Source organism: Heptranchias perlo, chromosome 13, assembly GCF_035084215.1.
Source record: "Heptranchias perlo isolate sHepPer1 chromosome 13, sHepPer1.hap1, whole genome shotgun sequence".
Taxonomy (NCBI): domain Eukaryota; kingdom Metazoa; phylum Chordata; class Chondrichthyes; order Hexanchiformes; family Hexanchidae; genus Heptranchias; species Heptranchias perlo.
Genome location: NC_090337.1, coordinates 23,073,816 through 23,096,669, shown reverse-complemented (window position 1 = coordinate 23,096,669; position 22,854 = coordinate 23,073,816). Strand labels below are relative to the sequence as shown.

At 42.7% G+C, this 22,854-nt stretch overlaps 1 protein-coding gene and 1 long non-coding RNA gene across 2 annotated transcripts in view; one reads left to right on the top strand and one right to left on the bottom strand.

Annotated features, from left to right (window-relative positions):
- ece2a (endothelin converting enzyme 2a) overlaps nucleotides 1–22,854 on the top strand; it is a 236,088-nt gene that overhangs the window by 18,403 nt on the left and 194,831 nt on the right. The gene's annotated exons all lie outside the window — the stretch shown is intronic.
- LOC137331032 (uncharacterized) lies at nucleotides 316–6,460 on the bottom strand. Its single transcript, XR_010965356.1, has 2 exons — nucleotides 5,905–6,460; nucleotides 316–2,423 (listed from the first exon to the last, which is right to left on the bottom strand). It is a non-coding gene; the product is annotated as an uncharacterized lncRNA (long non-coding RNA).

Below are 22,854 nucleotides of genomic sequence, written 5' to 3'. Positions count from 1 at the left end.
TCTTCCATAGGCATATAGATAGTAAACGGGTCGTAAGAGGAGGGGTGAGGCTGATTAGGGACCAAAAAGGAGATCTACGCATGGAGGCAGAGGGCATAGCTGAGGTACTAAATGAGTACTTTGCATCTGTCTTTACTAAGGAGGAAGAAGATGCTGCTACGGTCACAGTAAAAGAGGAGGTGTTGAGACACTGGATAGGCTAAAAATTGATAAAGAGGAGTTACTAGAAAGGCTGGCTGTACTTGAAGAGGATAAGTCACCCGGTCCGGATGGGATGCATTGTTGGGTGAAAATAAATTCACATCTAATCTGTGGTAAAGTAAAAGGTGCAGTTTATTAAAACAGAGCTCTGGGAGAAGGGTCTCTGACCCCGCGGTCTGTGCGAGCACCTTCTCCCCGATCAACAAAATTCACAAGCTTATATACAGTATAAGACTGGAGCACACCGATAGCCGTTACTACATTATTTATTCCTTAGCCAATCTGGCTCCATGGCAACATTCAAAAACAACCTAATTATAACTTTACATCGTTAGCTAAGCCTCTTCTTTTAGTTCTGTCTTTTATCTAAGTTTGACCAGTTATCTGGACAGTAGGGTCCATTTTTGCTGTATCGTGGCTTTGGCCGATCTGAGTCAGTGACTCGTGATTGGACATGGCTCAAAGGTTAATCAAATATACCCTGCATACACCCACGTGACAGTTGCTACTTCGTAACCCGATTGTTCTGCAAATTTTAACCTTGTCTCCACGTGCTTAATCACTTTTGTCTCAACTGAAACTAGGTTGTCATGCTGTGTCGCTTGACTGCAACATTCAGCTGGTTCAAATTCCAACCCTTCAGTCCCTCCTGTTGGTCCCGGTACAAATTTAGATTTTGCCCCGGGATCAACTTCCAATGCCGTTTCTGGCCCTCCACCGGGTAGTCACCCTGTGTTGAGGGTTGGGCTCAATTGTCCTGAGCTCGTCCTTCGTTGATCATCATGTGACTCTTTACATGTGAGACTCGTCATCTTCTCCCGTTGCTTGTAGTTCGTCTGTCATTGACAGCAGGGGTTTTATTGCAACTCCAGATGCCAATGGAATGCCAGCAAGTGCCAATTTACAACATACTTTCAAAATTGTTATCACAACACAACATATTGTCATCACTACAACAGCAATTATAAATCCAGGCATCAAATACGATCCCCATGATCCTCCGAAGAGCCAGTCCAACCAACCTTCCCCTGAGGTTTGGTGTAATTTCTTTACCTCCTTTTGTATATGTTCGGCCAAATTGGTTATATTCTCTGAGCTATCCGGTATGTAGGTGCAGCACTCAGTGCCTATCGTTGCTCATGTGCCACCTTCTTTAGCTAGGAGATAATCAAGGGCCATCCTATTCTGGAGAGCTATTGTTCTCATAGCCACCATTTCTGCACTTATTTCAGACAGGGCTTCAGCTGTGTCATTAGCTACTTTCTCTAATACCGATGCTACGACTCGAATTTCCTTTATTGCCCTAGCCGTCCCATACCCGGGGAATAAAATAGCGAAGAACCGCTCTGTTCCTGGAATTGCCTTTTTGGATCGATAATGGTGATGATCTGCTAGGGAGGGCACCACATATCCCAAATAGCAGGACCCAGTCCAATTTCGTGGAAGCCATGGGTATGCCTTATGTCCACAAATAAAATAGGTCCCGTTATAGGCAGTTAGGTTCATATTCGTTGTGAATGTGGAAAAGCCGGACTTGCCGTTACTCCCTGTGATTCTGTTCCATTTCCCCCACTAGTGAGGTTTGTTAAACCAGTTGTGTTAAACCACCAAACTTCTAAGGGTGAACCTTGTTTGAGTGTTGTCCAATTATGTTTACTACTACTGTTTCCTGCTTCCAGATTCCTCCCTTCCCCTCTGCTTACATTCCTTATCCAACATATCGCCCCAACGGGTCTTCCTACCCCAGTTGTGTTTGTGCGGATAAGGTACGGTGGCTTTTCGCTTATGTTATACACGAGTTTGTACCTTCCTTCAAACATGTTTAAGGGATATCCTGCACTCCTGAACTGTACTCTTTGTTCCTCCCGTTTTCTGCTCTGGGTGTCATTACCATTAGTACTACTGCTCGTATTTTTTCTACTGACTAACCATTCAGCCATTTAAATTACGTTCAATGGTATTGGTCAAAGGGGGATTCCCCCGTTGGAGTGGATTGGGATATGGCTACATACCCAACACGCACTTTCTCCCTTGTCCCTTGCATACACATAACTCATATACAAAAAGGTATTAACATGTAACTCTCGCTTTTCCCATGCCGGCTGGCATGTCACTCCAGTCAACGCCACACATATTCCACAAAACAATACTATAGTCAAATACATTTTAAAGACGTATTAACAACTTTCCAAAGGGTTGTTGAGATTGATTGCAGGTATCACCTGTTAAATACACAAATATGCATTTTAGTCCTTGTAGACCTTCAGTTGAGTCCAGTGTTTCCACCGCCCTGTCCCCTTTATATCTATACATGCGCAAGTATCTCCACAAATAAGGACTTGATGCGGTCTTGACCATTTTGGGGCAAAGCCTGGTTTTTCTGGTAATTAATTTTAACCATTACCTTAGTTCCCGCTGGAGGGACATGCGGAAACGCGGTTAATCCCAAATCTTTATCTCTTTCCTCCTGTCTATCCCTAGTTTGTTGTCTCATTTCCTTTAACTGGTTACTTAGTTCCAAGACGTACCTACGGACTCTATCTCTCAGAGGTCCTATATCCTCTCCTCCTGTTATTATTCCATGGGGGAGTTGCATGGCTCTCCCCGTCATTAATTCGTAAGGGGACAAACCCATGGTTCGGTTTGGGCTCGCCCTTAACTTCGTTAACACGGTTGGTAATACATTTACCCATTGCTGTTGCTTTTCCCCATACGCCTTGGCTAAGGCTGTTTTCAAAGTCCGGTTCATTCGTTCCACCATTCCCGAACTCTGGGGATGGTAGGGAATATGGAATTTTTGCTTTATTCCCATCCATTCGCATATCTTTTTCATTACTTTCCCTGTAAAATGTGTCCCCTGATCTGAATCGATTTGGATTGGTACTCCCCATCGGGGAATTATTTCTTCTGCCATTATTCTCGCCACTCTGGTGGCTGTGCAGTCCCTAGTAGGGAAGGCCTCGACCCATCGAGTAAACTGGTCTATAACTACCAGGCAATATCTCTTCCCCCTGGAACTTGGTAACGGTCCGGTGAAATCTATTTGTATCTTTTCCCAAGGACCTCTAGGTCTTGGCTGGTGGGCCATTCGTATTTTTACTGGCCGTCCTGGGTTATGCTGGGCGCATGTCAGACAATTTTGACAATACTTTGCTACATCCCTTCCTACACCTGGCCACCACCATTCTTGTCCTACCAGATGGGTCATCGCCCCTCTGCCCGCATGATCTATGCCATGGTGTAACTCCAAGAGTGTTTGTCGAATACAAGCGGGGGCTATTACCTTCCCGTTCTTTCACCAAACCCCCGATCATCCGCTCTACCTCCTACCCGATACCATTCCTGCTTTTCTCCCGGCGCAGTATCCCAGTGCAACCTTCCCTTGTCTATCTGGTCTACCTGTGTACTTGCTACCGGTAGTTCCTGTTCTAATGCCTGCTGCGCTGCCAAATCCGCAGGCCGATTGCCCTCCTGTTGGCGGGTTTCTACCTTCTGATGGGCTTTAATTTTTACTACTGCTGCCTGCTTTGGTGCTTTTGCAGCTTCCAAGAGGGCCCCTAATCGCTGTTGATGCCTGATGAGATCTCCTCCTGCGGTGACAAATCCCCTTCTTCCCCAAGCTATCATATAATCGTGTACCACTCCAAACGCAAATCTACTATCTGTAAATATTTACTGTTTTTCCTTTTGCCAGGGTCAGGGCCTCAGTGAGTGCTACTAATTCTGCCATTTGGGCTGATAATGCCCCGTCCAATCTGCCGGACAATACTGTTTCTAATTTTTCATTTACGACTGCCCACCCAGTTCGGGGAGACCCGTCAACATATTTTCTGGAGCCGTCCACATATAGGGTAAGCTGTGGGTCTTCCAGAGGATCTTCCTCATTTACTTCTGCACATACGTGGGGTTCCCCTGATCCCAGGATCCCTTCAGCGGGATTTTCCCCCATATCCCTAACAATTATCACTGATTCGTCCTTAGGTATTAGGACCGTTTCCCAACGTGCCCTCCGCATGTTAGATACTGACCGTAGCTTATTATTATTTAACATTTCTACTATCGTGTGTCTGGTATGGAGGATAATCCAGCGGCTATGGATGACTGTTTAGTGGAGTAATATGCTACCGGCCGTCGCCTGTCCCCATGTTGTTGGGTTATCACGGCGGCGTAGAACCCCCCCCTTCATTCTCACAATGAGTGTGGAATGGTTTCCTCATGTCGGGTAGACCGAGGCCAGAGGCTGATATCAGCGCTTGTTTTAAACTCCCGTATGCCTGCTCCTGTTCTAGTCCCCACTGTACCGGGGTATTACCGGGACTTCCCTCTTTCACCAATTTCTGGATGGGTTCCGCTATAGCTGCAAAGTTCGGTATAAAATTCCTACTATAATTAAAGAGACCGAAAACCTTTCTGATTCCTCGTACTAAGACCGGTTGGGCATCTCTTGTACCGTTTCCCGTGCTTCTGGTTTAATAGGGTATTGCTTATGGGGCTTGTGTTCCGGACCTGGAACCGTGATTGGCTCCATTTTTACCCGTTCGGTGTCCTGTTTTGTCTTAGCCCAAACCCCTCTCATAATTTTGCATATGGTCTCGTATGGTTTTCGTTCTAGTTCCCAATCCCTGCTCAAAGATGCTGCACTCCCTACCTTAGCCAAATTGGTGCATGGTTTATCTATACTGACCTTGGACCCATCTCCTTTGGACCAAACAATTTTATTTTGCGCGGAGTCCACCAATATATTAAATTCTTTTAGCAGGTCTATTCCTAATATGGTACCTTCGTTATTTGGACACACATAAAATTGGGCAGGGAGGAGTTTTTCTGTTATCTCTAAAACTTGTACTTCACTTTTATAAGCCTTAATTTTTATACCCCCTAATCCTACTATACATATATATAATATATTCCTTGGTTGTCGGAAGGGGCAAATCAGTCAAGGATACTGATGCTCCTGTGTCAACTAACATTTCACACGGTTGGCCCCCTAATAATGCTGCTACATAGACTCGGTTATCCGAGCCTCCTTTTACGGGGGCCGCCTCCTGTCATTGACTCTTCCCTTGCCTGTCAATTCCATCCTTTCTACTAAAGTCTTTAATTCTGCTATTCTTATTTCCTGAACTTCCATCTTACTGGTTTGTGTCTTAACCCTTTTTGTTACCGTTACTAACTGATGTATTAAAATTACTCCTGCTTTCTTAGCTTTCTTTTGTTTCTGCTTTTCCCACCACTCCCGTTGTGTTATTGGTTTTCCTAGTGGATCCCACCCATCTTTCGTCATTTTATCGATCCTGGCGGACCCCAGTCTGGGCCTCCGCCTTCCGCCATAATGTATTAATTCTTGTTATTAGTTTACCGCGTTCCGGTCCCCCCTCGTTCTCAGAGGTCTACCTATCGTCCACCACTAGTGATGGCGGTCCTGACTTGTAACTATCGCTGTCAGAGGTGATTATTTCACTTGCAGCCGTTAATACACTAATACAATACGTCACGTAATGCAATACAACAGATCCCGCAACGCAACGCAACACAGCAGAGAGACTTTTAGTCTGTCTCGGATTCCCAACTGACTCTGGCCTTCACGTGGGGCCCAGTCGCCCTCTTATTTCCGGCTCAGTATGGGTCCTTGAGACATATACATTCCGAAATAACACATCAGGTTTCAATCAACTTAACCACTATTTAAACCGCATCTCTCACCCGTCAAGGATACCAGATTCTTTGGATACTGCGTCGCTGTCACACCGCCCTTCCGAGTGATCCAATTTCTGGACGGTCAAAAATCTGACTACTCGCCCCACTCACTGGTGCAGGCGGTCTTCCAGCTCCGAAGTATCCTGCCGACTACGCCAATTTGTTGGGTGAAAATAAATTCACATCTAATCTGTGGTAAAGTAAAAGGTGCAGTTTATTAAAACAGAGCTCTGAGAGAAGGGTCTCTGACCCCGCAGTCTGTGCGAGCACCTTCTCCCCGATCAACAAAATTCACAAGCTTATATACAGTACAAGACTGGAGCACACCGATAGCCGTTACTACATTATTTATTCCTTAGCCAATCCAGCTCCCTGGTAACATTCAAAAACAACCTAATTATAACTTTACATCGTTAGCTAAGCCCCTTCTTTTAGTTCTGTCTTTTATCTAAGTTTGTCCAGTTATCTGGACAGTAGGGTCCATTTTTGCTGTATCGTGGCTTTGGCCGATCTGAGTCAGTGACTCGTGATTGGACATGGCTCAAAGGTTAATCAAATATACCCTGCATGCACCCACGTGACAGTTGCTACTTCGTAACCCGATTGTTCTGCAAATTTTAACCTAGTCTCCACATGCTTAATCACTTTTGTCTCAACTGAAACTAGGTTGTCATGCTGTGTCGCTTGACTGCAACATTCAGCTGGTTCAAATTCCAACCCTTCATGCATCCTAGGTTGCTGAGGGAAGTAAGGGTGGAAATTGCAGAAATGCTGGCCAGAGTCTTCCAATTCTCCTTAGACATGGGGGTGGTGCCAGAGGACTGGAGAATTGCAAATGTTACACCCTTGTTCAAAAAAGGATGTAAGGATAAACCCGGCAACTACAGGCCAGTCAGTTTAACCTCGTTGGGGAAGCTTTTAGAAACGATAATCCGGGACAAAATTATTAGTCACTGGGACAAGTGTGGATTAATAAAGGAAAGCCAGCACGGATTTGTTAAAGGCAAATTGTATTTAACTAATTTGACTGAGTTTTTTGATGATGTAACAGAGAGGGTTGATGTGTATATGAATTTTCAAAAGGCATTTGATAAAGTGCCACATAATAGGCTTGTCAGCAAAATTGAAGCCCATGGAATAAAAGGGGCAGTGGCAGTGGATATGAAATTGGCTAAGTGACAGGAAACAGAGTAGTGGTGAACGGTTGTTTATCGGACTGGAAGACGGTATACAGTGGTGTTCCCCAGGGGTCGGTACTAGGACCACTGCTTTTTTTGATATGTATTAATGACTTGGACTTGGGTGTACAGGGCACAATTTCAAAACTTGCAGATGACACAAAACTTGGAAGTGTAATAAACAGTGAGGAGGATAGTGATAGACTTCAAGAGGACATAGACAGGCTGGTGGAACGGGCGGACACATGGCGGATGAAATTTAACGCAGAGAAGTACGAAGTGATACATTTTCATAGGAAGAATGAGAAGAGGCAATATAAACTAAAGGGGGTGCAGGAACAGAGAGACCCGGGGATATTTGTGCATAAGTCTTTGAAGGTGGCAGTGACGATCCGGATTCTTTCCCCTCAGTCTGGTTCAGTAAAATCTGAAGTCGAGTACATTTTAAAGTTCAGCACAACTTTAATAGCAGGGTTCTTAGTCTGCAGCATGGATTTGGACTCCTGATAGAGTCCCTCTATGCTGGCAGAGCAAGAACAAAAACATACAGAAATCCACACGTTTTTATACAAATCAATAGGGTTGGAACATACTTAACGAGGGTCAACACCAATCATAAGTCGGGCACAGGTTGCCATGCGAGGTTACATTATTTCCGGCCAATCATAGATCGTCCATGTGCTGATCATGTTGCTGTTAGACATCAAAGGGGATACTTCCTCACTTTCCAACTTGGAATGTTCTTCCCTGTTCCTTCTGTTCCTTATCTCCCAACCTGGAATGTCTTTCAACTTTGGCTAAGCTCGTTACCTATATTGATCTGCCATAAACATGGAGACATTCAGACCAGTCCTTGACTCACATCAAAGACCTATCATTGCTAAGACCATGCAAACCTGCTGACTACGCAAACATATGGCCCAGCAGGAGGGCCAGGCCACCGGTACCAATCTCAGTTACTAACTAATTAACCCTTTCTAACCATTTTGCATTCTGCTTCTTTGCCACGTAGGCATCTTAATATTTTACCGAAAACTGACCACGTAGGGATTCTCAGCAGTACAAGTTGAGAAAGCGGTTAAAAAAGCATACGGGATCCTAGGCTTTATAAATAGAGGTGTTGTGGGAAAATCACCACTCTGAGTCAGACTTAAAGATTCAACATGCAGTTTTTTTGGACAAAGTACTTTGGGAGAAGAACTGGACACTCCGCAGTGTACGCAGCCACCTTCTCAACTTCAAAATGGTTGTCGCGCTTTTTTATACCTTTCAAGTACAGACTTTCAGCAGCTATTGCATTATTAGTCTTGATTAGTTACATATTAGCCAATTAGGCCCCCACAGCAACAATTGACCTCCAATCACATTAAAACAACTGTTATCAACTTAAGACAGTATGGTCTTTGTCTATCCAGTCTGGTTCTGTAGTTTTTATCAGCTCGTTGTGAAATGTCTTTGTAACTCCAGACTGTAAGTCAGCTTTCTAAACACACAAACTCAGCATTTTTTAATGTCTTCTCACACAGTCCATCTTGAGCAGAATCCATTTGGTTTAGTAGAGTCCATTTTGTTTAGTAGTACACTAATTTGTCATGTTATGTTTAAGCTTTTAATTATGGTTAGTCTGGTTTGCGCAAAGCGCATTTCAGTGTGGTCTCGGGGCAGTGACCTCAGCCATGCACACAATAGTCACTTCATCTTTGCCTTTAACCCAACAGCTTAAATTTTACTTTAACAGTCCCCCCTTTTGGTCATGATTGTGGCTTAATAATCATTTAGACCAATAACGATAGAGTTCATGCAACATTGGTCCGGCACTTAATACACAGCCTTTTCGGGTATTTATCTTCCGTGATGTTCTGTGCGTATGCCTAACCCGTAACTCACAGGTTACATGTTACAGACTTTACAGCAGACATTAAAACATCCGATAACCAAGCATAATAAACTTTCAAATAACTCCCTTGTACATTCCTCCAGTGATACTGCCACCTCCCTAATGATTAATGGCCTCTAGGTGCTTATCAGCCACAGAGGCCTGCTCTTTTACAAGGTCGTAAAAAGCTTGTTTGATAAAGACAGCAAGCCCTTTATTCACAGCTAACTAATGTATATTTTACTTTAACATAAGGTTTAATAATGCAGAAGTTTGTATAGTGCTTTTCTTACATTCCCTCCTGTTCAGCCTACAGGAAAATTTATTTTAGGTTCATACCTTAATAGCAAGGGTTAGAAGAGAATTCTAGCCCAGGGATGTTTTCCTTCATTTTATACTGTAACCTCCAACAACCCCGGGTGACCTCGCATGGCCTTATCTAATGTCCTGATTTTGTCGGCATCACCTACCTATCTGAGCCATTTGCTCTTTTGGTCTAAGTGGGCTGTGGACTTCCGACTGTCCCCAGAGGTTCTAATTTTGGGTGCAAAGTGCCCTATCTTTATGCTATTCGGCTGTTGGGGCTACACATACGCATTTCTGTTGTAAATTATCCCACCCTGTGCTTTTGGGCTGTGTCCAATACTATGTGGACATACAGTGACAGTATGTCTAGTAACACATCCCTTTAATTTTGTTCCAGCCAATCGGCTTTAATTTTTTTTCAGCATATGGTAACCTATTGTGATGGGATATGTGCATTCCGTCCTTCACTACCCCAATATTCTGTACTTGTTACACCTCTCATCCCTGGGTTTCGGGTGCCATCACCAGTATTACTAGTACCAACCCTAGGAGCCCTCCTCCGTCAGGTTTACACTCCACTTGAGTGGGGTACACCCGCACCATTGCCCTGAATTGGCAAGGGGTGATGTTCTTGTTTGCTAACAGCCGCTTGGAGGTACCACCTCCATCATGCCCACAGGTCAGGTTCACCCTCAGTTTGTTGATTCATAAGGGTACTTCCCCTGCCTGTATCTGTTCCACAATCCAGTTACCATATGTACTGCAGATGTCATTAGCAGCTGCCTGCTAAGATACGTTATATTCCTCTTTTATTAATTTATTAATGGTTTGGGCATGTGTTTCTAGCACTGTAGCTATCCTTTGCAAATGTATGATCAGTATTTGATCCTCAGACAATTCCTTATCTGTATTTTCATTTATTTTTTAAAATATATTTTTCATGTGCGACCCTAAATCTCTGACCTTTTGATCTAATGTTGCCAAACCAATGTTACTGTCCGATACAATATTTACAGTCAGCTCCAATATCCCAAAATTTGTTTATTTTACATAATTTCTTCTTGAACCGCTTTTCATTTCCCAAAATATCCCACTACATTGTGCCCGAGTCCCTTCTATCATTTCACAATTATCCCAACTTGAGAGCAGTATTGTTGGACTGACAGGACTTGTCAATGTAAAATTTTCTTCCCTCCCGAAAAGAATTCTTCCTTGATACACAGCATTCAGTAGGAACCATTTAGACTGGACTTCTTCTATTTTAAAATATAATTTGATTATCCCCTTAAATTACAAGTAAATTTTCTTTCTCGAGTGCTTGAACAGCAACTCATATACATTTTTCTTATCAATTCCAATTTCAGAAACAAATTATGTCCAGGCTTTGTGGTTTTATAGTAGAGATGAAGTGCTCATAATTACTTTTGGATGTAACTCCCATATCTCCCCACCTCGAGCACTCTGTCTCGGAAGACAATAAATGGGTTAAAACAAAACAAATCAAAATGTTTTCAAAAGAAGAGAATCAGGTTGATATCACCACGCTGTGACATTTGTTATCTGCCGATGTCTGCAGCTAAAGTCTTAAATTTTTAACACCGGATCGTTTCCTGCACCAAATTTCTCCAGCAAAGGTTGCACCGTAACTTTGTAAAGCCATTTTATGTCAAAGAACTACTCTTGGTAATCCTGCACTATCAACACTCATGTGGTCCCAAAAACCAGGGTCACCTGTTTTAAAAGAAACACAGAAAATCCATTGCGGCTCTTCTTGAGAGCCCAAGGGTTTAATTTGTCAAATCATCATTTATCATTTATTTATCCAAAGGAATAATCCCTTTACCCGAAACAAAATCGGAAAACAAAACAGGAGAGAGAGATTGCCTAGTCTCTCTCTCTCTCTCTCTCTCTCTCTCTCTGGAGCTCGCAACCTGTCTGAAATAAACACAGTCTCTCCCACATACAGATGTACGTAGGACTGCAGACTGGAATTCCCAACTCCAAGTTCTAATCTCCGTGTTTTCAAGATGTCCAAATCAATGGTGTTAACAACTGAGGCACCCGTATTAAAGGCAGTTGCTATATCACTTATCACAGATCTTTACGTCTCCATATTTGTCTATCTCTTTTACGATGTCCACCTCCATTCCATGTCGTGCTTTGTTTTAACACTTGAGTTAGGAGGTGTTGATACAATTGTTGAGTTTTTCTTAGCATTCTCAATGCAAGTTATATAATTTGTCAGGGAAGGTCTCCCCTCTTTGTTCAGATCTTGTATTGGAGCTACTATTCGTGAATAGTTTCAAATAAAATTGAATAGCCCCAGAACTTGTCGAACTTCCTTATCATACTGTGGCGGGGTAAAACTGATAGGCGTTTAGTACCCTGTGTCAGTACATAGCTCAAGTAATGGACTTCCAATTGTCCAACCTATGCTTTCTCTTCATACGATTTGTTTTACATTCCTTTCTTATCAATTTTTTCTCACTGTAACATTGTCTGTGTGGAATCTTTTATCTCAGTCAATTGTAGCCTTTGGCATTTCCGAGTATTTGGGTCAATTTTACTAATATATAACCTATACCAATTGTTACCTGTGTTCTGGGCAAGCCTCAGACAGTTCTCAACCGACTGGGTTATTTCTATCTGTTTGAACTGCTCTTGGCATGACAGTCTGGCTTCTTGGGATGGAAGGAGTTAATATAAACTGGCTCTCTCGTGGTACCGGGAAACAACATCTCCCATCGTCGTAAGTTTTATAATTTGCTCGTCATACACAACTATAGCTTTCCAATTCATTTTTTTCACATACTTTTAGTGGGTATGATTATAGCCAACTCTCCGAGCTGTTCCAGCTTTGCGACTTTTCCTATCACGGTGATACCAGATAGCTTTTTTTATCTGTCCCGTTAATTTTTTTTTAACCCCTTTTTTTTTAAACCACAGCCAATCATAAGATAAAAATTCAAAATGCCAATTTTTAGAAGATCCCATGTCTGGAATTCGACATGCTCACATTTTATAAGAACCAGAATTTAATAGGTCACTTAACCTCAATAACTCCCATTTTAATTCAGCAATATTAGAATTAAACACAAGACCCGGGGCATTGAGTACAAAAGCAAGGAAGTTATGTTGAAGTTTTATAAAACACTGGTTCGGCCACAACTGGAGTATTGTGTCCAATTCTGGGTACCATACTTTAGGAAGGATATGAAGGCTTCAGAGAAGGTGCAGAAAAGATTTACTAGAATGGTTCCAGGGATGAGGGACTTCAGTTACATGGATAGACTGGAGAAGCTGGGTTTGTTCTCCTTAGAGCAGAGAAGGTTATGAGGAGATTTGATAGTAGTGTTCAAAATCATGAAGGGTTTAGATAAAGTAAATAAAGAGAAACTGTTCCCATTGGTGGAAGGGTTGAGAACCAGAGGTCACAGATTTAAGGTGATTGATTGGCAAAAGAACCAAAGGCAACATGAGGAAAAACGTTTTTACACAGCGAGTAGTTATGATCTGGAATGCGCTGCCTGAAAGGGTGGTGGAAGCAGATTCAATCGTGGCCTTCAAAAAGGAATTTGATAAATATTTGAAGGGAAAAATTTGCAGGGCTACGGGGAAGGAGCAGGGGAATGGGACTAACTAGATTGCTCTTACAAATTGCCGGCATGAGCTCGATGAGCTGAACGGCCTCCTTCTGTGCTGTAACCATTCTGTGATAAGTTACTATGCCTACTTGCAATGTCATCTGCAAACTTGGATATACAATACTCTCTTCCTTCATCCATACCATTTATATAGTGAAAAGCAGAGGTGCCAGTACAGATCCAGAGAACTTTCCCTTTACCCCTACTCTGCCTCCTACCTCTTAACCAATTACCAACCCGTGTTGCAAGGTTACCTCCAATTCCGTGCGGTTTCATTTTTGATAATCTCTTCTGTGGAACCTTATCAAATGCCTTTTGAAAATCCAACATCCATAGACATTCCACCATCCATCATGTCAGTGTCCTCTTCAAAAAATTCAACTAGATAGGTCATGTCTGACTAATCATTCACCAGTCCACACTGACTCTCTTTGATCAGCTCATACTTGTCCAAGTGTTCAGCCATTCTGTACCTGATGATAGATTCCAGTGACTTCCCCACAGCTGATGTTATACTGGCAGGTCAGCAATTTCCTGTCTTTTCCCTTGTCTAAAATAATGGAGTGACATTTGCAATCATCAAACATTACCAAAAACATTAACTGGTCATTCAACTCATTGCTGTTTGTGGGATCTTGCTGTATGGAAATTGGTTGTTGTATTTGCCTACATAATAACAATGACTACATTTCAAAAGTAATTAATTGGGCATGAAGCTGTTTGGGGCATCCTGAGGCGCTATATAAATACTTGCCTTTCCCCCCTTTAATTGGAAAGGTAACTCCATGAGTAAGCACCATCTCCTATAGCTTCTGACTCATGGAGTTTCTCTCATTTTTCATTTTAAAATGACCAAGGGTATGAATGTGCCTTCCAAATACTCATCTGAGACTTGCAAGGGGGAGTGGGTGGAGCAACAGGCAGCCCTCCGTCAATCTCCAGAAAGACCGTGAAGACGAGCCTCAAAGTTCCAAAGCAGGGGATCTACCTGGCCTAATATCAATTGTGTGTGCAAGTTACGTTCAGCAACAAAGATAATGGACTAAATCGGGAAATTACTATAAAAACATATGTTGATTTTAAAACAGGCAAAACCAGTATATTATTCTATAGATAAATATTACCCATTGATAACATGGAGCAGTGATGTGGAGTTATCTTTCCCTTTAGTAAATACATGAACATGGATTCCAATTACTAAGGATTATTTTCATATGTCAATTACAGTTGTATTTCACTTAAATAACATATCAATCACACAGATAGAAAGGGTACGGTAGCATAGTGGTTATTTCCTGGACTAAAATCGGGAGTCATGAGTTCAAATCCCGCCACGGCAGCTGGCGAATTTAAATTCAATTAATTAATTAAATTCAATTAATTAAATAAAAATCTGGAATTAAAATACTAGTATCAGTAATGGTGGCCATGAAACTACCGGATTGTCGTAAAAACCTATCTGGTTCATTAATGTCCTTTAAGGAAGGAAACCTGCCGTCCTTACCCGGTCTGGCCTATATGTGACTCCAGACCCACAGCAATGTGGTTGATTCTTAATTGCCCTCTGAAATGGCTTAGCAAGCCACTCAGTTGTAAAATCTCACTACGAACAGTCATAATCAGAATAAAACCGGACGGACCACCCGGCATCGGACCACTGGGCACTGGACACGACAACGGCAAACCAAGCCCAGTCGATCCTGCAAGGTCCTCCTTATTAACATCTGGGAACTTGTGCCAAAATTGGGAGAGCTGTCCCACAGACTAGTCAAGCAACAGCCTGACATAGCCATACTCACAGAATCATACCTTTCAGCCAACGTCCCAGACTCTTCCATCACCATCCCTGGGTATGTCCTGTTCCACCGGCAGGACAGACCCACCAGAGGTGGCGGTAGAGTGATATACAGTCAGGATGGAGTGGCTCTGGGAGTCCTCAACATTGACTCTGGACCCCATGAAATCTCATGGCATCAGGTCAAACATGGCCAAGGAAACCTCCTGCTGATTACCACCTACCGTCCTCCCTCAGCTGATGAATCAGTCCTCCTCCATGTTGAGCACCACTTGGAGAAAGCACTGAGGGTAGCAAGGGCACAAAACGTACTCTGGGTGGGGGACTTCAATGTCCATCACCAAGAGTGGCTCGGTAGCACCACTATTGACCAAGCTGGCCGAGTCCTGAAGGACATAGCTGCCAGACTGGGCCTGCGGCAGGTGGTGAGCGAACCAACACCAGGGAAAAACTTACTTGACCTCGTCCTCACCAATCTACCTGTCGCAAATGCATCTGTCCATGTCAGTATTGGTAGGAGTGACCACCGCATAGCCCTCGTGGAGATGAAGTCCCGTCTTCGCACTGAGGACACCATCCAACGTGTTGTGTGGCACTACCACCGTGCTAAATGGGATAGATTCAGAACAGATCTAGCAGCTCAAAACTGGGCATCCATGAGGCATTGTGGGCCATCAGCAGCAGAATTGTATTCCAGCACAATCTGTAACCTCATGGCCTGGCATATTCCTCACCCAACCATTACCAACAAGCCAGGGGATCAACCCTGGTTCAATGAGGAGTGTAGAAGAGCATGCCAGGAGCAGCACCAGGCATACCTAAAAATGAGGTGCCAACCTGGTGAAGCTACAACTCAGGACTATATGCGTGCTAAACAGCGGAAGCAACATGCTATAGACAGAGCTAAGCGATTCCACAACCAACGGATCAGATCAAAGCTCTGCAGTCCTGCCACATCCAGTCGTGAATGGTGGTGGACAATTAAACAATTAACTGGAGGAGGAGGCTCTGCAAACATCCCCATCCTCAATGATGGCGGAGTCCAGCAGGTGAGTGCAAAAGACGAGGCTGAAGCGTTTGCAACCATCTTCAGCAAGAAGTGCCGAGTGGATGATCTATCTCGGCCTCCCCCCGATATCCCCACCATCACACAAGCCAGTCTTCAGCCAATTCGATTCACTACACGTGATATCAAGAAACGGCTGAGTGCACTGGATACAGCAAAGGCTATGGGCCCCGACAACATCCCAGCTGTAGTGCTGAAGACTTTTGCTCCAGAACCAGCTGCGCCTCTAGCCAAACTGTTCCAGTACAGTTACAACACTGGCATCTACCTGACAATGTGGAAAATTGCCCAGGTATGTCCTGTCCACAAAAAGCAGGACAAATCCAATCCGGCCAATTACCGAGTGAGGCACCAAGGAGCCCTCGTAAAATTGAAGTCAATGGGAATCGGGGAAAACTCTCCAGTGGCTGGAGTCATACCTAGCACAAAGGAAGATGGTAGTGGTTGTTGGAGGCCAATCATCTCAGCCCCAGGACATTGCTGCAGGAGTTCCTCAAGGCAGTGTCCTAGGCCGAACCATCTTCAGCTGCTTCATCAAATGACCACCTCTCCATCATAAGGTCAGAAATGGGGACGTTCGCTGATGATTGCACAGTGTTCAGTTCCATTCGCAGCTCCTCAAATAATGAAGCAGTCCGAGCCCGCATTCAGCAAGACCTGGACAACATCCAGGCTTGGGCTCATAAGTGGCAAGTAACATTCGTGCCAGACAAGTGCCAGGCAATGACCATCTCCAACAAGAGAGAGTCTAACCACCTCCCCATGACATTCAACGGCATTACCATCGCTGAATCCCCCACCATCAACATCCTGGGGGTCACCATTGACCAGAAACTTAACTGGACCAGCCATATAAATACTGTGGCTGCAAGAGCAGGTCAGAGGCTGGGTATTCTGCAGCGAGTGACTCACCTCCTGACTCCCCAAAGCCTTTCCACCATCTACAAGGTACAAGTCAGGAGTGTGATGGAATACTCTCCACTTGCTTGGATGAGTGCAGCTCCAACAACACTCAAAGCTCGATACCATCCAAGATAAAGCAGCCCGCTTGATTGGCACCCCATCCACCACCCTAAACATTCACTCCCTTCACCACCGGCGCACTGTGGCTGCAGTGTGTACCATCCACAGGATGCACTGCAGCAACTCGCCAAGGCTTCTTCGACAGCACCTCCCAAACCCGCGACCTCTACCACCTAGAAGGACAAGAGCAGCAGGCACATGGGAACAACACCACCTGCACGTTCCCCTCCAAGTCACACACCATCCCGACTTGGAAATATATCGCCGTTCCTTCATTGTCGCTGGGTCAAAATCCTGGAACTCCCTTCCTAACAGCACTGTGGGAGAACCGTCACCACACGGACTGCAGCGGTTCAAGGCGGCGGCTCACCGCCACCTTCTCAAGGGCAATTAGGGATGGGCAATAAATGCTGGCCTCGCCAGCGACGCCCACATCCCATGAACGAATAAAAAAAAATTACTTGCCAACATAAGAGAAAATATTATTTAAATTATTTTCATTCTCCAACATTACTATGAATCCTTTTCAGCCGCTAGCACGAACTAAGTAACCCAGAATTGATCATTTTCATTGCTGAAAAATAAATGTTGCTTTTTAATTTAATTGACATTTTTTGCCATTTTTTATGGTTTTTAAGAAAAAATTGATATTTTGATATTCATCATTAGTACTGAATGTTTTTCAGTTTTTTGCAAGTGTCAGGATCTAGCTAGCTAGGATTTGACATGTATATTTGAGAAATATAATTCATATTTCCCCTTTTGGTACAAATTAATGTTCTCCTTTGGAATATTTTTGATCATGTCTGCAATTTGAAAATAATCAACTAGTGAATTCCTAATGAAGAAATTTGCATATTTTGTATATTTTCTTAATTATGCTTTGTAATATGCAGGAATTGAAAACATTTAGATATTATACAATAGAAACAAATAGCTGCGTCTGAGAGATGCAAGGCAAATGCAATACTGAGCAGGAATTCGAAACGTGACCCTCACTAAAGTTAACAGAAACTGTGATGTTTATTTAAATAAAACTGCCATCTAGCAATAAAAAAAAATGGTTGTGTCCAGCCATCTTGTGTTTGTGGCGGAATGACTTTCCTTTCTTTTTAACAGTTCTGGAAACATTGCAAATAACTGCACTTTTTCAGATTATTTTGTGAATCCCAACTGTAAGACATGGTGCAGCTCAAGAGCAGTGATTTAGAAGCTATTTGTTTTTTCTGATCGCATGGAGAATTTTAATCCCATATTGTAGTCATTTTTGGCTGATTTTCCCCGTTCTTTGCTTAATTTGAAATGCTCTGATGCTGTCATGTTGTCATGTGTTCTGCCTCTGGACAGCCATGCTTCCTTGTGCCTGTGATAAGTGGTGTATCAAACACTGCTTAGCAGTAACCTATTGCGCTGTATACTAGTCTTCCATTCAAAAATGACTAGCAGCAGCATCCAAGTAACTCCACAACTACCGTTTACTGTAATTTTGACTTTACAAAAGACTAATTACATATTTTATAGATTGTAACTGGGGGTTATTTTATTCATATTTAGTATTAATAAAGTGGCAGATAGTTTTCTCATTATGCTTAAAATTGTTGTTAAAAGCAAATATTAGTGTGAAATCTCTGCAAGAAGCAGATGAATTCTATTCATGTACGTATAATGAGGTTGCACATCAGGTGTAGATGTTTAAAACCAATCAAATTACTGGTGTTGAAAATGTCAAGATGAAGTCATATGGCACTGCAGGACATCGGAAGTTGCTGTAGTAATGTTGGATAAATGGTCACACGATAATCCTAGATGAAGAGAGCGATTTGGTCTATCTTAATTCATCCATCCAGAGAGATCCTAGTGTTCCCCCATTGTCGAATCCAATTATGTCTTAAATGATTCCAAGGTTTTTGCCTCCACTACGTATGGAAGTTTGTTCCATACTTTGATCACTCTTCATGTAAAGAAGAATTTTATGATTATCAGTCCTAAAGTTATCTTTTACTTATTGTAATCCTGCAGTTTAAAATAATATTCTGGGAAACTTTTTCTATTCCCTTAACAATCTTATATATACTTCTATAAGATCACCTCTTGGACACCCCCTTCCCTGGTTGGAAAGCCTAAGTTTATCCAGTCATTCCTCATAACTGAGGTCCCTGACGCTGGTGATGAGCCTGCTGGCTTTCTTCTGTACTGCCTCCAACACTTGAATGTCCCTCTTGTTTTTTGGTGATCAGAACTGATTGCAATATTGATGCTGTGGTCTGACTAGAGCACTGTAAAGTTTGATCACTACCTCCTGTGACTTATATTCTACTGTTTTGACTACGTAGTTCAATATCCTATTTATTGATTGCTACTCTGCATTACTTGGATGTGTTTAGTGTCAAGTCCACAAAGACTCCTAAGTTTCTTTCAGTTTCATCCTTAGCTTTTTTAAAACCATTCATGCATTACACATGTCAGCTATATTTCCTTCTTATGTGTAGCACTTTACACTTGTCTGCATCAAATTCCAATAGGAAATGTATTAAGTTGAGAAAGAGACAGACAGCTTAGGGTCAGAGAGAGGATAGAGACTAGGACTGTTTGTGTCTTCATATAATGTTACTTCAATTTTTTGCAAAAAAAACTGTTGAATTTTGAAGCCAACTAATTATCTCTACTTGTATTTTGTTGGCAATTAGAAAAGTTGAATGCTAATTGCTGTAGGTTCTAATTTCTAGTATCTATGAGACAGAGAGAGAGGACACAAAGAAAGGCAGATCACCAGTTTCTTTCCTCATCCTAATTTGATTTTTTAAAAAAACTTGAATTTTGAAAGCTAACAAATCCTCTGAGGGAAACAGATAGGAAGGAAGGATAGGAGGGAAACTGGGTGAGGGTAAGGGAGCCTCTGCCTTCTTATCACCTGCACTAGGGGAGTGTATGGGTGAGGTGAGTGGCAGAAGAGCAAGGGGGAGGGAATGAGTGGCTCATTTCCTATTCCCTCAAAGCCTCTCCACCATCTACAAGGCTTGTGAGGAGTGTGATGGAATACTTACCACTGGTCTGGATGGGAGCCACAATAACACTCCAGAAGCTCAACATCATCCAGGAGAGCAGTCCCCTTGATCGGTGCCCGAGCTCTCTCATTGCCTCTTGCTACTCCCATTCTCTTGTCCTTGAGTGCCCGTGCCTTCCCCCCTCTCTGCTTCTTACTGCATTTTGCTGATCTCACTCCTCAGCTCAAAGAAATTTCCTTTGGGGACACCTTCCCCTTTATCTGGGAGCTGGAGCCTGTTTCAATACCATAGTTGGAAGTTTCACCTGGCCTTTGGATGCTGGGGATTTCTAGCTACGGCGGACAAATTCTTCATGAGAGAGAAAGACACCACAGCAGCTGAAATTGTTATCCTGCACCTTTGGAAACTTACCCAGTGTGCACCATGACAATCAGGCTGAAAAGTTACAATGATTGGCTGAATAAAAATATTAAAAATAAAAAAGATTTAATTGTTTTCATTGTTTTATACAATTTAAGCCATAAACCTCTGAGCTAGGGATGTTGTTTGGGATGAAATTATTTTTTTGTCACTGAGAGGATGTTTATGAAGTCTTTAGATGCTGAGGTTGCACAATGTGATCAGAGTCACTCAATCAGGCCTGGAACATGGGGAAAAAATGTGTTCAAAGTGCTGGTCATTGGAGATGCGACAGTGAGATAAGTCCTTCTGGATGTAATAATACACCATCAACAGCTAAAACTTCACGTGCAAAGTAGAAAGAAAAAATATCTTTTAGAATGATGCAAATAATAGAGAAAAGGGAAAGTTTTGGGGAGGGAGGAAAAAAGAATAAAACAAATGAAGTGTTTGCATCTTAAGCAAATACTGTAATGACACCATGAAAGCCAGAGCAATAAAATTATAATGCAATTAAAAGAAAGAGATTTTGGGGCATGGAAAACAGTTGCTTGTATGTTAAGTTTTGTAAAGTGGTATTGCTATATTATGACAGTAATCATATTTGCGTGGCATGCATCTTTAAGCTGTATGATATTTTTACTTTGTTAGTCATGTGATATATTGCTTCAGTAAATTTGTTGTACAATGGATGAACCATTTTCGCATTTAGGCTGCAGTAGGACCCTAGTAAAAATCAGAAACCGCTCTCTGTAAGCAATACTGTGGGTTAAGAATAGGATTGAAGGTATTGGAATAAAAGTACACTTAGATGAACAGAGCTCTGTGATTCCAGTCATCTTTTTGGGGCCACAGGAATGCCAGCTGAACAGGCTGCTAGTCTGTGTTGATTTCAATAAAAGATTGAGAGGCATGAATTTTCACTCTAATACCTGGGAGTCGGGGAGGAATTTTAGATTTCTTTCCTGGAAGTATAATCTCTGGTTATCCTGCTCACCAAGAGATCAAATAAATTGGATACCATGTTAGTGCAAATTTAACATATCTAGAAAGAGCACTTCATTGGATTAAATGGCCATTTACCATTCCATACTTGTATGTGGAAAAGGATAGATACAGTTTACAACATTTGAATACTTTTAGTCACAGAATGATGCCATTTTCTACAATAGTGAATTTGTTGTCATGTGGAATTGTTTGTTTGCAGTACTGCAGCTTTCTTTTATCATATACTTATAATAGAATAATATTTTGATATGATTCAGAATGATTCTGACTACTTTCTTGAAAACTGGCATTTTCTTCTGTTTTTCCAAAAGACTGGAGAATAATTTGTTTTAACTTTCAGAAAAAGATGATTGAATGTCAGTCTCAGGATATGAGGACACTGCATTAAGACCAACTGGTCTCAGAAAATCAGCTTAGTTCTGAATATTAGCTTTTCAGGATGAGAGATTTGTGGAAGTTTTATGGGATTTGGTCTGAAATACTGACTCTTGAACTTAACACAATTTTGCCTTGTTAGTACCTTTTATATCCAACATAACTATTTTTACTTCAGATTTCCAGCAGCCACAGTATTTTGTTTTTGTATAATTTTTGCAACTGCGTGAAAACAAACTGCACACCTTGTAAGTGACATATTCTACAAAGAGAAAATATAGGTGTAATGCTCCTTGTAATTATTTATACCTTAACAAATGCACGTTTTTGGTCAATTGGGAGGATAGGTTTAGTGTTGCTGTGAGCAAGTGGCTTTAACTTTTACCTCTGTGATCTAAATTTCAATCCAGCACAGGCAAAACAATAACATACAGATTTTTAAAGGTCTTAAGAGAGATATGGGGTCGATTTTCGGATGGTGGAGCGGGGGCGGGAGGCCCCCAAAATTGTATAAATCCGGAGCGGGTTCGGAACCTGGCACCAATCCGCTGACTTCCGGGTTCCCCAGTGACTCGTTCGGGTACCTCCCGAATGCGGGACTCCCACCGGCAATTAAAGCTGGTGGGATGATAATTTACATACCTTGACAAATAGTTAAGGTAGTTGAGAGACCTCATTGAGTAGATATTTTAGCAGGGGTGCAATTTTGAAGGATCCTCAGCGTGTTTCTCGTGCTGTGGGAAACACTCCCTGTTTTAGCAGACGTGTTTCAGCCAACAGCCAGTGGGAGATGCAAAGGATTATTTGACAGGTGGGGAGAAAACCTCATTTGTTGCAGCAGGGCATTCTGTCACTTCAGACAAAGTTTTGACTGCAACACCTTTGTCTTTCTACTCAAAATTCTTACTTTCCACCCAAAACTCTGCTGTGCAAATATATATCTACTTTGTGGACCCCCTCAAACTCTCACCGCCAGGATTGGGGGGGCGCCATGGCTGCGTTCATCACTTCATCCAAGGACGAGCAACATCACCAGCCTCGTCAGGCACAGCGTCCACCTCCACCACGTGGAACTCAACAACACAGTGCTGTGCCACAGGCACCTGCACAAGAGCATGGAGGGCAACAACAGAGAGAGCGACGTCGCAGGAGGCACTACCCTTGCAACATGGTCTACAGACCGAGGCTCAGTTTCCTGGACCACCCTGAGGAGCAGTGCATACGGAGGCTCAGAGTCAGTTGCCAGGTAATCGCAGACATCTGCAGCTTCCTTCATGCCGA